The following is a 12,819-nucleotide window of genomic DNA, read 5'->3' on the forward strand; positions in this document are numbered from 1 at the left end:
GCAAGGCTAGGTGCAAACATTAGTGCCAAAAAGGTAATGCTTGAACACAACTGTACCAACCCTCACAAATACCCACTTACAGTTGTTTTCCTTATTAAAATCTTTCTCTCAGTCCCAAAGAAGTCTGGGGAGAGGGTAGTGGTGCTTGAAATATGCTCAGACATTACTAATATTGCATAAGAAACTCTGTTTCTCTCTCTGCCTTTTTCCTTCTATTTTGATTTTTCTTCTCTGTGTTTCTCTATCTCTTTTTTACTTTCTCTTTCTCTCCATCTGTGTCTCTGTCTTTGTCTATCTCTCTCAGTACTTCTCTCTATCTCCATCTCTCTTTTTCTGTCTCTGTATCTCTGTTTCTGTCTCTACCTTCCCCTTCCTAATTCCCCAGGTCTGTTTTTTTCTACTCCTCCCATGGTTCAGCAGTAGGCATCCATGGGCCTATCCCAACCTCTCTCCATAGGCCATGGTAGAAGAAACATAGATGTGACTTTTCCATTTCTCTACCTGGTTTCACTTCCTGACTTCTCTGCATGCCCTCTCTAAGAAACAAATTCCTTCAAGATCAAAAGGCAATGGAGTCAAGTCAAGTCAAGAAGCATTGAATGAGTTCCTACTATGTATCAGGCACTGTTTTAAGAACTGAGGACACAAAATCAAAAGTAGTTCCTGCTTTCAAGGAGCTTACAATCTAATGAGCAGAGACAATATGTAAATGGGGTGTGTGTGTGTGTGTGTGTGTGTGTGTGTTGCTTATATAAGTTATATGTAGCCATATGGGTCTATCTCAATGTGGCTTGCAGAAAGATATACATGGATATCTCTAGACTAGAGCAAGGGTGGGCCTTCTAGGTCTTCAAGTGTGGCCCTTTAACTAAATCCAAACTTAACAGAACAAATCCCCTTAATAGAAGGATTTGTTCTGTAAAACTTGGAGTCAGTCAAAAGGCCGTACCCGAGGACCTAGAAGGTCACATATTGCCTCAAGGCTGCAGGTTCCCTACCCCTGCTCTAGAATCTCTACCACCCTACAAGGAAAACTGATTCTTGTCAGGAATGGAATGGAAGAATGGGGCTATGAGGCCGGTCATTCTGCTCCCTTCAGAAAGAGATCACATGACCAAAAATATATCTATCTGCCCCTCCTAAATATTGTTAGACTAAGAGAAATTATTTTAGATTCAAGCTATATTTCTGATTGCTATCCTTTTATGGGGAAGAAGTGTCCCCAGCTATATATACCCAAAGGCCTGACTCTCTTCCCACCAAAATACCAGTTACACAAACACCACACATAGCTATGAAATGAACCCATTTATCTAAGCCAATAAGAAACAAAAATCAGAAAAGTTATATAGATGAGAATATACCAGACACAATATATGTGAATGAACTCTGCTGCTGGGAGCAAGATATCTTAAGCTCAGCTGAAAGAAAGTCTTAGATCTCACCCAAGGGGAGATTCCCCAAAGTCTTTAGAGTGGTGAGCTAGAAATATTCAGGAAGAACTGGCTGGTGTGAGGGCTTGCTGAGTCCTTTTCAGAGGGGCTCATCCACCTTTTGTGTCTACCTAGCACTCAACGCTCAGCTCCAAGAAGCTGAGCGTGTGCAGCGGCCACACCCTGGTAAAAACAACTCAGCAGACAGGATAAACCAGGTTGGGGGTAACTGATAGACCTCAAACCTAGGGAGTGTGTACCCCAAGCATGGGAAGATGGATGTGGGTGGATGTTGTTCCAGCAGCCATGAAGGTGGCTGAAGCAAGTTCTGTGGAGCAGTGAGAGATTGATCAGACATCAAACGCATCCAATGCATCCCAGGCAATCACCAGTCATCCTGACGTTTGTCTTGCCTATCGGACTTTGATGTCTTTGGAAGAGAAAGTGCGGCTGACAACTTTGTGCCACTTAAATCCAATTCATGGTTGAATCAAGACATCACTGGTTCTTTTTGAAAATGAAGAACAAACAACAATCCATTGCTGACAGCTAGCAATGAATGTGAAGGATAAATTGGAGATAATCTTAAAGGAAAGGCACTAACATAAAGGAGAACCAGGAATTCATTTTACCTGTGATTTGAAGGAATAAAGGGAATTTATAAGGAGGAGATAAGAAGAAAGAGAATTCCAGTCATCGGAAACAGCCAATGAAAATTCAGAGTTGAGAGATGAAGAGTGTTGTGCAAGGAGCCCTCATCACCAGGAGAGTTTTCGTTTTTGTGCCTTCTGTCTTATTATTTGGTGGGGGGAGATAGTTTCTTGTACACATAATACCTCACACTCTTGCTCTAGAGATCAAGAAAAAATTTTTTTTTAATTTGGTACCTATTAGTCTCTGAACCTCAGTCTATAGTGGGATTTACTGAGATTTACAAAATTGTAGAAGAATCTCTCTCTCTCTCTCTCTCTCTCTCTCTCTCTCTGTGTATGTCATACTTTCAGTGGATACATTAGGGCAAAGAACAAAATTTATTTTAAACTGGACATAATCTTATTGCTAAATTTGGGCAGCACTGGGTAATTCCTGGGTGGCAGGGGGAGAATCCTTTGCACACTCATTCCCACCCCACCAAGTTATCATGAAAATTAGGAACAATCTGTGCTGAAAGACCCCCAGCTACATAAGTATTGTACATTAGGGGGACTTTAAGTATGAGTTTGGGGAGATTATGCAATGTATCAACACAAAATATATTTTTACAAAGTAAGAATATGGATCAGTAGTTGTTAATCTTTCAATTTTTCATTAATCTTTTCATTCATGATCTTTTCTATTCTCTTAGTATCTTGCCTTATCCAAAATATCTTGTAAAATAAGCCCAAATGCTTTCAAGATTGTGTTGTCTTTGTTATGGATTTCTTTGGTTTATTTTTGGTCTGAAATCACCACTCCTCCTTACTTGCCCAACTTCTTAAATGCCATTTTAATTTACTTGTATAGTACATGAGGGACTGAAGTGTTGGGGTCCAAATCTGATGGCTTCACTATCACTGATGATTAAAACAGATAGTTATAGAAATGCATACAAATTTGTTCCACTTTCCCTCTACTTTTTGTCCTCTTGCCAGTTTCATCTATGAATGCTCTGGGATGATGTGGCTCATTTGGGTCTTATGCCAAGCTTTCTGTGGACATATTTTTATTTCAACTGCTTTTTACTGTTTTATGAAGTGATGATGGTTATAATTTTCTACTGTCCTCCTCTGCAATGTTTTACAAGTGAGTTTGTACACTAAACTGATATTGCCCTTGGCTGTTACTTTTCTTTCTTTGGCAAAGAGATTAAGTGTTTGTGGCTGAAGGCAGTTACTGGCCCCTTTTGGCCTCCTTGTCATGGTGATTACCTTGTACCAATTCAACTGTTGCAGGAAATAGTGATAATCAGGGTCAAAAACTTTACTTTTTTCTAGTCCCATTTTTTTTTCATCCTTTGAATAGGTCAGGTTGAAGTTGTTACTGTTGTTGACAGCCTCTTCTCCTTATCTTTATGCTTCTAATTTGATACTGATTTTGATCATTGATCTAACTAGTCAACAATCTGACTGTGTGCAGAGAGCTGATTCTGATATAACTCCCATATCAGAGTAACTGATCATTTCATGACTATGAAAATATAGTAAGAACAGTTCCAGAGTGTAGCTGTTATCACGTCTGCTTTACATGCAGAAGGTCCTGGGTTTGAGTCCCAGTGGAACCAACCAAAGAGAGATCTTTACTTTTGGGGAAAAGATCCACCTGTACAAAAATATTTGCAGCAGCTCTTTTTGTGGTGGTCAAGAATTAGAAATTGAGGGGATGCCTATCAGTTGGGGAATGGCTGAACAAGTTGTGGCATATGAATGTAATGAAATACTATTGTGCTATAAGAAATAATGAGCAGGTGGACTTCAGAAAAACCTGAAAGGACTTACATGAACTGATTCTGAGTGAAGTGAGCAAAACCAGGAGAACATTGTACACGGTAACAGCCACATTGTGCAATGACTGACTTTGATAGACTTAGCTCTTCTCAACAATACAAGGATCTAAGACAACTCCAAAAGACTCACAATGGATAATGCTATCCATATCCAGAGAAAGAACTATGGAATCTGAATGTAAATTGAAGCATACTATTTGCTCTCTCTTTCTTTTTTTTTTTTTTTTGGTTTTCTCTCTTCTTTCTCACTGTTTCTCCCATTTGTTCTAATTATTCTTTACAACATGACTAATATGAAAATGTTTTAATAAGAATGTATATGTAGAGCCTATATCAGATTGCACACCATCTTGGAGAGGAGGAAGGGGAGGGGGGCGAAGAAAATTTAAAACTCAAAAGCTTATGGAAGTGAATGTAGAAAACTAAAAATAAATTAATTAATTTAAAAATAAAAAAAATACTCTAATTATAAAGGACATATGAAGAAAGATGCTATCTTCATCCAGAGAAAGAAATGATAAATAGAAGTATGTAGAGATTATTTTACATATATATACCTAATTATATCTAATGGTAACCATCTCTAAAGTATGTGAGAGGGAAGGAAAAGAAAAAAAGAAATTTAAATGATAACATATATTTAAAAGGAACAGCAAATTGTACATAACAGATTTGTAGTTTCACGTGCAATCATCTTTTTTTATTATATTATGTTATGTAAAAGCTCGTTTTATTCCATAAATTAAAAATAAAATAAATAAATAAAAGTGGGAGGAAAAAAAAGAAAATATAATAAGGTTCATTTTCATAATGTTGTTTGGTGCTCACAGTGCCCAGTGCCGTCTTACCTCTTTTGGTGGAAAGTGTTCATGATATATAGATATGCAGTTTCTGAATAGTCTACTAACCTTTGACTGCTTTAAATTTTTAAGTCTGAACCATATTTTCCAACATATTTTTCACCATCCTCCCCTTGGTCCACTTTTTTACTGAGGTTATCAAGTATCAAAGTATATGTTGACCTACTTTGGATGGCCTTATCAAGTTCTTCAAAGAATTTCTCTACCTTTAAATCCTCTGCAATAGGCATATAATTGCAATTATCTTCATGGTTTTTCTTTTGCAAATGCTCACCATGAGCCCTGTAATATGAGATGGACAAGTGTCCCATGAAATGATATTTCTCTTGCCTTTGAGCACATCGTGAAGCCAATTCTTTTGTTATCTTTCCCCAGTGAGAATTTGTGAACTATCTTTCCATTTAGCTGAATCTTTTTTCTATCTGCTGGTTCCATTTACTGTAAGAATATCAATATTGATGTGATTCATTTTTAATAGTATTATGTCAATTTGTTGGTAATTGGAAACATTGCATATTTAGAATATGTTTAGTTATTATTTATGAATGATCTAAAAACTGTGATTCTTAGGACTTTCTGCCCACTTTTCTGCCACTCTATCAGTCAATTGACAAGCATTTATTAAGTACTTACCATGTATTGGTCACTATGCTAATTGCTGAGAATACAGAGACAAAAATAGTCCTTTCCCTCAAAGAGTTTATATTATTATTATGTTTTAGATGTTATTGCTATCATTTGTTTTTATATTGACTCAATTTCCCCATGTATCCCTCCCCTGGAGTATATAGAGTGCCAGGCCTGGAGTCAGGAAAACTCATCATCCTGAATTCAAATCTTGCCTCAGACACTTACTAGCTATATGATCCTGGGCAAGTCACTTAACCCGTTTGCCTCAGATTTTTCAATTGTAAAATTAGTTGGAGAAAGAAATAGCAAACCACTTCAGTATCTCTGCCAAAGATGTCACAAAGAGTCAGACGTGAATGGAAAACAACTCAACAACAGCAACAATCCCTCCCCTTGACCTCTCTCAGAGAGCCATTCTTCATAACAAAGAATTTTAAAAGAAAAAGAGGAAGAAGAGAAAAAAATCGGTAAAATTGATCAATGAGGTTTTTTTTTTAAATCCAACATTACATGCAACGCCCCATACCTATGGATTCCTCATCTCTGCAAAGAAGTCAGAGGAGGTATCTTCTCATATTTCTTCTTTAAGGACAATTTTGTTGTTTATAATTTCATAACATTTATTTTTGAATGGTTTGTGGTTGTTGTTTTTTCCATTTACATTGTTGTGGTCATTGTCTATTGTCTTTCTGGATGTGCTTACTTCACTGTGCATCAGTATGTTTAGGCCTTTTTATGATTTTCTCTATAGTGTTCATCATTTCTTAAAGCACAGTAATATTTCATTCCGTTCACATATAATGATTTGTTTAGTCATTTCCCAAACGATGGGCATCTACTTTGTTTCCAGTTCTTTGCTACCACAAAAAGTGGTACATATATTTTATGCTACATATATTTTGGTGTCTATGGAGACATATAAAAAGCTATGTACCTACAAGATATATATGACGGAAAGCAATAAAAGAGGAGAAGGCATTGGCTGTGGGGAGGTGGGGAGGATGGAGCAGGACCAGAAAAGGTTTCCTACAAGGAGGTGAGATTTGAGTTGAGTCTTGAAGAAATCCATGGAAACTAAGAGGCAGAGGGGAGGGAGCAGAGCATTTGCAGGTGTGGAGGACAGCCAGTGCAAGGGCACAGTGAGAAACTGCAAGTAGGCCAATATTAAAGGGTCATAAAATACACATGTTTAAGAAGGTTGAAAAGGTAGAAAGGGGATCTTAATGAAGAGCCTTAAATGCCTAACAGAGAAGTTCATATTTGCTCCTGGAAGTCATTGGGAGCCACTGGAACTCATTGAGCAGTGAATGACGTAATCAGGCCTTCACATTAGAAAAAATCACTCTGGTGAAGGTGAGTGGATGGATCGGAGTAGAGAGAGAGACTGGAAGCACAGAGACCAGTTAGAAGGCTATTGCCGTAGTCCATTGAAAGGTGACGAGCTTAAACTTAGGGGCTCTGTCTGTATAACTGGAGAGATGGGGATGCACACAAGATAACGAAGGCAAAAATCACAAGATGTGGTAACAGATTGCTGATATAAGGTAATAGGGAGGAGAGCTGAGCACTGCACCAAAGCCGCTAGCTTGGGTTACTGGGAGGATGATGGTGCCCTTGACAGGGTAGGTGGAAAGAGCGAAGGGCAGAAAGATTTGAGAGAAAAGATAATGGAGTTCTATTTGGGACATGTTGAATTTGAAATGTATACAGAATATCCAGTTTGAAATATGTAATAGGCAATTGGTGATGTATGATTATATGAGGAAAGAGCCAAGGGTTGGCTAAATAAATAATGATAGTAACAATAACAGCTGGAATCAGAGGTGTGCTGGTAAATTTTTAGTAACTGACCCACAAAACACACTTCTAAGTTCAATCTGCATCATTAACATTTTCTCCATCACTTTCTTAAGTCTAGACAATCAACAAAACAGTAAGTCAAGTCTTGATTTGTAGCTCTGAGATGTCAATGCTCCCACTGAAAATTTAACATTCAGCTCTCTAGCACACCCCTGGCTAGGATCATTTGCACAGAAATAACTGAATCCATGGTAACTGATAAGATTACCAATTTAGTACAGAGTGGAAAAAGGCAGCCCTAGACAGAGTTCTGGGTGATACCCACAGTTCACAGACATGGCATGGATGAAGATTCAGCAAAGGGGAATGAACAGGAATGGTCAGACAGGAAGAGAACCGGGAGAAAGCAGTATCATGAAAACCTAGAGAGAAGAAAATATCCAGGAGGAGAGGGAGACCAACTGTGTCAAATGCTGCAGAGAAGTTTAAAAGGATTAGAACTGAGAAAAGGCCATAAGATTTAGTGATTAAGAGATTTTTTTTTTTTTTATCTTGGAGAGGACAATTTCAGTTGAATGAAATTGAAAGCCAGATTTCACTGGATTTAGAGGAAAGTGAGAGGAAGGGAAGTGGAAATGGCAAGTATAGATGGATATCTCAAGGAGGTTAGCCAGGATGATAACTAATAAGCATGATGGAGGGCTTTTTTCTTTTTTAAAGAATGGGAGGAAAGTGGGCATTTTGTTGGCCTCAGGGAAGGAGTCAGTTGATAGAGACTAAAGATAAGATAGAGAGAGAGTGTAAGGATGATACACTGAAGAAGTTGAGAAAGGATGGGTGCAAGAGTGCATATAAGAGAGAAAGTTTAGCTTTGGCTAGGGCCACGGGAATCTGAGACTGGAGAGGAGGAAAATGGGAGAAGACACATGAATGGTGTGCGATGAGCAGGGAGGGGGAGCTCTTCATGTATAGCCTCATTTTTTTTTCAGTGATGTATAAGGTGATATCATTGGTTGAGAAGTGAGGGTAGGGTATACCGCGGAAGCATTTAGAAGAGATGAGGAGGTTTGGATCAGCTGTTTTGAGAGGGTGATAGAGAACCCATTAGGGAGGAATAAAATGTTTCCCTTGCTGCTGTGAGGGCCTCGTTGAGATAAGATAACATACATTTGTAGTGAAATCAATGATATTTTTGTAATTTCTTCTACCTCTGTTCAACAGCTTGTGAATAGGAAAGAAGGAGGCAAACAGTGGGAATAATCCACACTTGGGTTTTATCAAGGCAAGATAAACCAGGTGATAGAACCAGGGGGCAAGGGAATTCAAGAATAGAGGGTAGTGTCATAGTGTAAAATTGAAGTGGTTCATCAGGGGTTGAAACAGGGGAGGGAAAAGAATATTACCAGTGCAGTAGTAATGGCCTGAGAAAGAACAGAGGGATGGAGAGAATGGATGTCACAGTGAGGACAAAGATTAGAGTCAGGGGTTATACAACAGAGGGAAAGAGAGAATTATAAAGAGATAAAATATTGTGATCAAATAAAAGACTTTTGCACTTCCCGAAAAAGAAAGTGGAACCCTTGTGGGTGATGCCAAGATCAAGGTTATAACTATCTCTGTGTAGCTGGGTGGCTGAGGTGGAATGGAAACTGCACAAGACCAAAAGACATTTTTTCCTTTGGTTCATCAATTGCCATGACCAAATATTTCATCTCTACCTACTTGCTAGCCTACTGGTGAAGAACATGTCCATACTCGTGAAGGGAAAGGAATAACTATTTATATAGCACCTGCTATGTGCCAGGTACTGTGCTAAGTGCTTTACATATATTCTCTCATGTGACATTTGATCTGACTGTTGGTGCTGTTATTATCCCCATTTTACAGTTGAGGAGACTGAGGCAAACAGAGAATAAGTCCCAGAGTTCTGTCCACTGCACCACCAGCTGCCCCGCTTAAAGAGGTTGGTTCTCAGACAGAGGACTTGGCCTGACATTTGAAGCCTTTCCTAAATGGTAGAACCTGCCAAAGCTGGGGCTCCACTGGCAGGGTCACCTTCCCACCACAACAAAGCTTTGGAGTAGGGCTTTGTGAAGATGGTGGCATAAAGAGCTCTGAGTCAAGATTCTGGCTTTGTCAGGAGACCTGGGTCAAGATTCTGGCTTTGATACTCCCTGTGTAATCTCGATCAAATCACTACTTCTGTGAATGTTTCCTCATTTGTAAAATAATGACAATAATATCTGTATTACCTTTACACAGCATTGTTATGTAAGGTATTAGTTATTATTATAACCATTATTATTATTGTGTCCTTTGCCACTCAAATGCTGCAGTCCAGGGGTTTTTAATTTAGGGTTTTGTGAACTCTTTTTAAAAATATATTTTGATAACTTCATTTCAATATAATCAGTTTTCTTTGTATATGTTTTATTTTATACATTGAAAAACATTATTCTGAGAAGGGTCCTTTAGGCTTCATCAGCCAAAGGGTTCCAAGACACACAAAGAAGATTAAGAATCCCTGCTCTCCCTGTACAATCTATCACGGCAAGGCTGATCTGCCCTTGGGGAGGTCTCTCATTGTCCTCCTGAATCTCGTATTATCTCAAATCTTCCTGCTCAGTTTTTCCTTCTTGACCCGACGCTTGTGATTTTAAAGTATGGATCTTTAACATCAACTGTTTCTTGTGCTTCCGGGTGGCCGAAATACACTTGACCTAGCCTTTACCCACTGGATAACGTTTGACCTCAGTTGAGAGAGAGAGAGAGAGAGAGAGAGAGAGAGAGAGAGAGAGAGAGAGTGACTCTGTGTGTGTGTGTGTGTGTGTTCATCAGTTCACAGTTTATTGGACCAAGGAGTCAGAGATGGACGTTTGTGGTGGGTTCCTTGGGCAGTTGCTCCCAATCTTTTTTTCCCTGAGGAGCAGAAGTGGCTGTGTAGGCAGTTAAAACTACAATTCGGATTTTGTGTAAATGCTAAATATGCATGAGCGAAGCTGAGTGACCAACTGCGAGTGAAAGCATCCATAAACTCCAATATTAATAAGAAGAGGCTAGGGGTTGGAGAAGCGGGGGGCGGGGGGGGGTGACAGCTATTGAAGCGCGTCCACGTGAGTCCGCGTAGCCGTGGGAAGTTGATGAATATTAATAAGGAGGCAGCCGGGGCCAGGCTGGGCTGGGACGTGGTTGCGCGCTCCTGAGAAGCCGGCGCCTCCTAAGCAGAGGGGCTGGGGCCGGCCCGAGCTCGCGCGCGCGTTCCTGTAAACCCGAGTGCGCGCTGAGGGCGGGGAGGGGGAGAGAAAGGAAGGGAGGGGGAGAGAAGGGAAGGGAGGGGGGGAGGAGCTGCTGGTGCAGCGGGGGGGAAGCGCTCGCTCCGCTTGTCACCGCCGCTCCGGCCGCCGCGGCCCCCGTGGATGGAGGTGTCCGGCTGAGCCCCGGGATCCGCCTCCCTCCGCCAGGAGCCTCACAGGTGCCGTCGCTAGTGGGACCGCCTGGAGTTCGGACCCCCAGCTGCGTTCAGGGACGGGTGGGGAGAGGGGGCGTTGGGAGGCTGAGTTGGGGGCGCTGAGGAGTCTGGGGTCGGGGGAGGATCTCGGGCAGGACCGGCCGGGACTGGCAGCTGCGCTTCTCCCTGCATTCTGGGGGTCGCTCGGGAGACAGGGGGACCCTCCTCTTCTCCCGACCTGGGGACGCGCGCTTCTCGAGGGTCTCTGTCCCCAGAGATGTGGCAGGGGGCGGCTCCCAAGGCTTCGGATATCCCAGCCCGGCCCGTTATGCATGTGCGTGCGTGTGTGTGTGTGTGTGTGTGTGTGTGTGTGTGTGTGTATGTGCTCAAGGGGCGGGGGAGGGGAAGACAAGGATAAGGGGAATGTCACCCTAAGCGGGGGTGATTTGGGGGGAGTGATAGGGAAAGGAAATCCTGTACCTTTATCTCTCTCTGCCCAACACACACCGCAAGGTTCCATCTTTGCTCTCTGGCCCTCCAAAATTTCTCCGCCCACCCATTCCCGTGGTTGGCAGAGCATCCCTCGGGACCATGCATTCCTGCAATGTCAGAACCCGAAGCAGCTGCAGCGGCCGCGGGGGTAGCATTTGCGAGTGGAGAGTGTTTGAAAACAAAAACAAGTTAGAGAAAGGGCCGAGTGTGTTTAGGTGGGGACTGGTTGACTGGGCCCCCCTGTCCAGTGAGCCAGGGAACATGCTTGCTGTGGCCAGAAGTCCAGCTTTGCAGATTTCACCCTCGGCTATGCCCCTTCTTTTTTTCTCCCATCCCTTCCTCCACTCCCTTGTCTCCACCTTCCCATCTTTAGTTGCTTCTGTCATGTTTGGCAAAAAGGGCAGTTAAGGTTCTGCAGCTTATGCAGAATCCTGCTGTGCCTATTTGGAGCTCCAGCCATTGTGCTGCTGGTGGAAAGGGACTCTGTGTGTACTCTAGCCAGAGTGAAGCAAAATCGGAGGCGGGGAGGAGAGCAAGCTGGGAGAGAGGAGGGGAGGTCAAAGGAGGAGGAAGGGAGAACCAGAACCAGGGAGGAGTTGCTTGGCTCATTGACAATGAAATGCTCCCTTCTGGTCAAAATGTGTAGTTGTTGGATGTGAAATAAGGCTATTAAATGCTACATAAGGTTTAGGGAGGAGCCCTGGGAAATTTGGGATTGAAAGGGATAAGGACAGATTTCATGGAGGGAACAGAGTGATGGACCTAGGCCCAGGGTCAGGGGTGCTGAGGAGCTTGGGGACAATGTGTGAAACACCTTGGTGGAGCTCCATAGGCCCAGCAAAGAAGCTGCTCAGCCATGTTCCATTTGGGAGAAAGGACTCAAAATTGGTGCTACAGCTCCAATCTGCAATGCATTGTCAAAACTGCAGAGAGAAGCCCACATGTTTCTTGCTAGGTCTCTGAAGAGCTCTGTGTTTAACACTTTGTATCTTGGGTTTATGAGGAAATGAATCAATGAATCAAGATGAAATAACGCATTTTTAAGATTCTCCCTAGCACTCCTCCTCCCCTCAACAGATTACAAGGCGTTTGACAGGCAATCTGTATTGCCTGTGATTCCATTGCGGAATATGTTTTCATTTCCATTTTCCACTAGGTAGAGAGTAAGGCAGTAACTTGCATATTTCTCCTCTTCTCCAACCCCAGGACCATACAGAGATTGGGAAGGTGGGGACAAATGAGTGGAGGAAGGAATGGGAGGAAAAAAGAATGCCCAAATCAGTTTCACAGAGCATACCACAAAACATAGTTTTGCTACTTGTTTTATATGGGGGGGGGGGACAGGGGTGAGAGGAAGATATTCGTTTCCTAGTTATTTATCATTTATTTTTGTTTTGGAGAAATACAGAGAAGGAGGAAGTGCTGTTACTCATTAGCTTTAGCTTGAGTAAGGGGAGAGCTTTGAGGTGAGCTCTGAATGCATTGGAAGTAAACCTTGGCAGACTAGAAGTGAGAGGTTGATCCTGGCATTTAGTGCACAAAGGCACTAAAGCTGGGGGTGCAATTGCAGGGGATTCAGTTGGGAACAAAGCAAAGATGGCTGAGGGAAGGTTTGGTCGGTGAGAATCAAGGGTATTCCGCATAACAGGCTGGCATGAGAACCCAATGGTCTAA

General features: G+C 42.0%; 1 protein-coding gene across 1 annotated transcript in view; it reads left to right on the top strand.

The window, feature by feature from the left end:
• Nucleotides 1-10,611: 10,611 nt before the first annotated feature.
• Nucleotides 10,612-12,819, top strand: part of FEZ1 (fasciculation and elongation protein zeta 1) — a 40,770-nt gene continuing 38,562 nt past the window's right edge. The window contains exon 1 of the mRNA XM_027835189.1: nucleotides 10,612-10,677. The gene's annotated coding sequence lies outside the window, so the exon portion shown is untranslated. The remainder of the gene's footprint in view (nucleotides 10,678-12,819) is intronic.

Source organism: Vombatus ursinus, unplaced genomic scaffold (assembly GCF_900497805.2).
Source record: "Vombatus ursinus unplaced genomic scaffold, bare-nosed wombat genome assembly UNPS02014813.1, whole genome shotgun sequence".
Classification (NCBI taxonomy): domain Eukaryota; kingdom Metazoa; phylum Chordata; class Mammalia; order Diprotodontia; family Vombatidae; genus Vombatus; species Vombatus ursinus.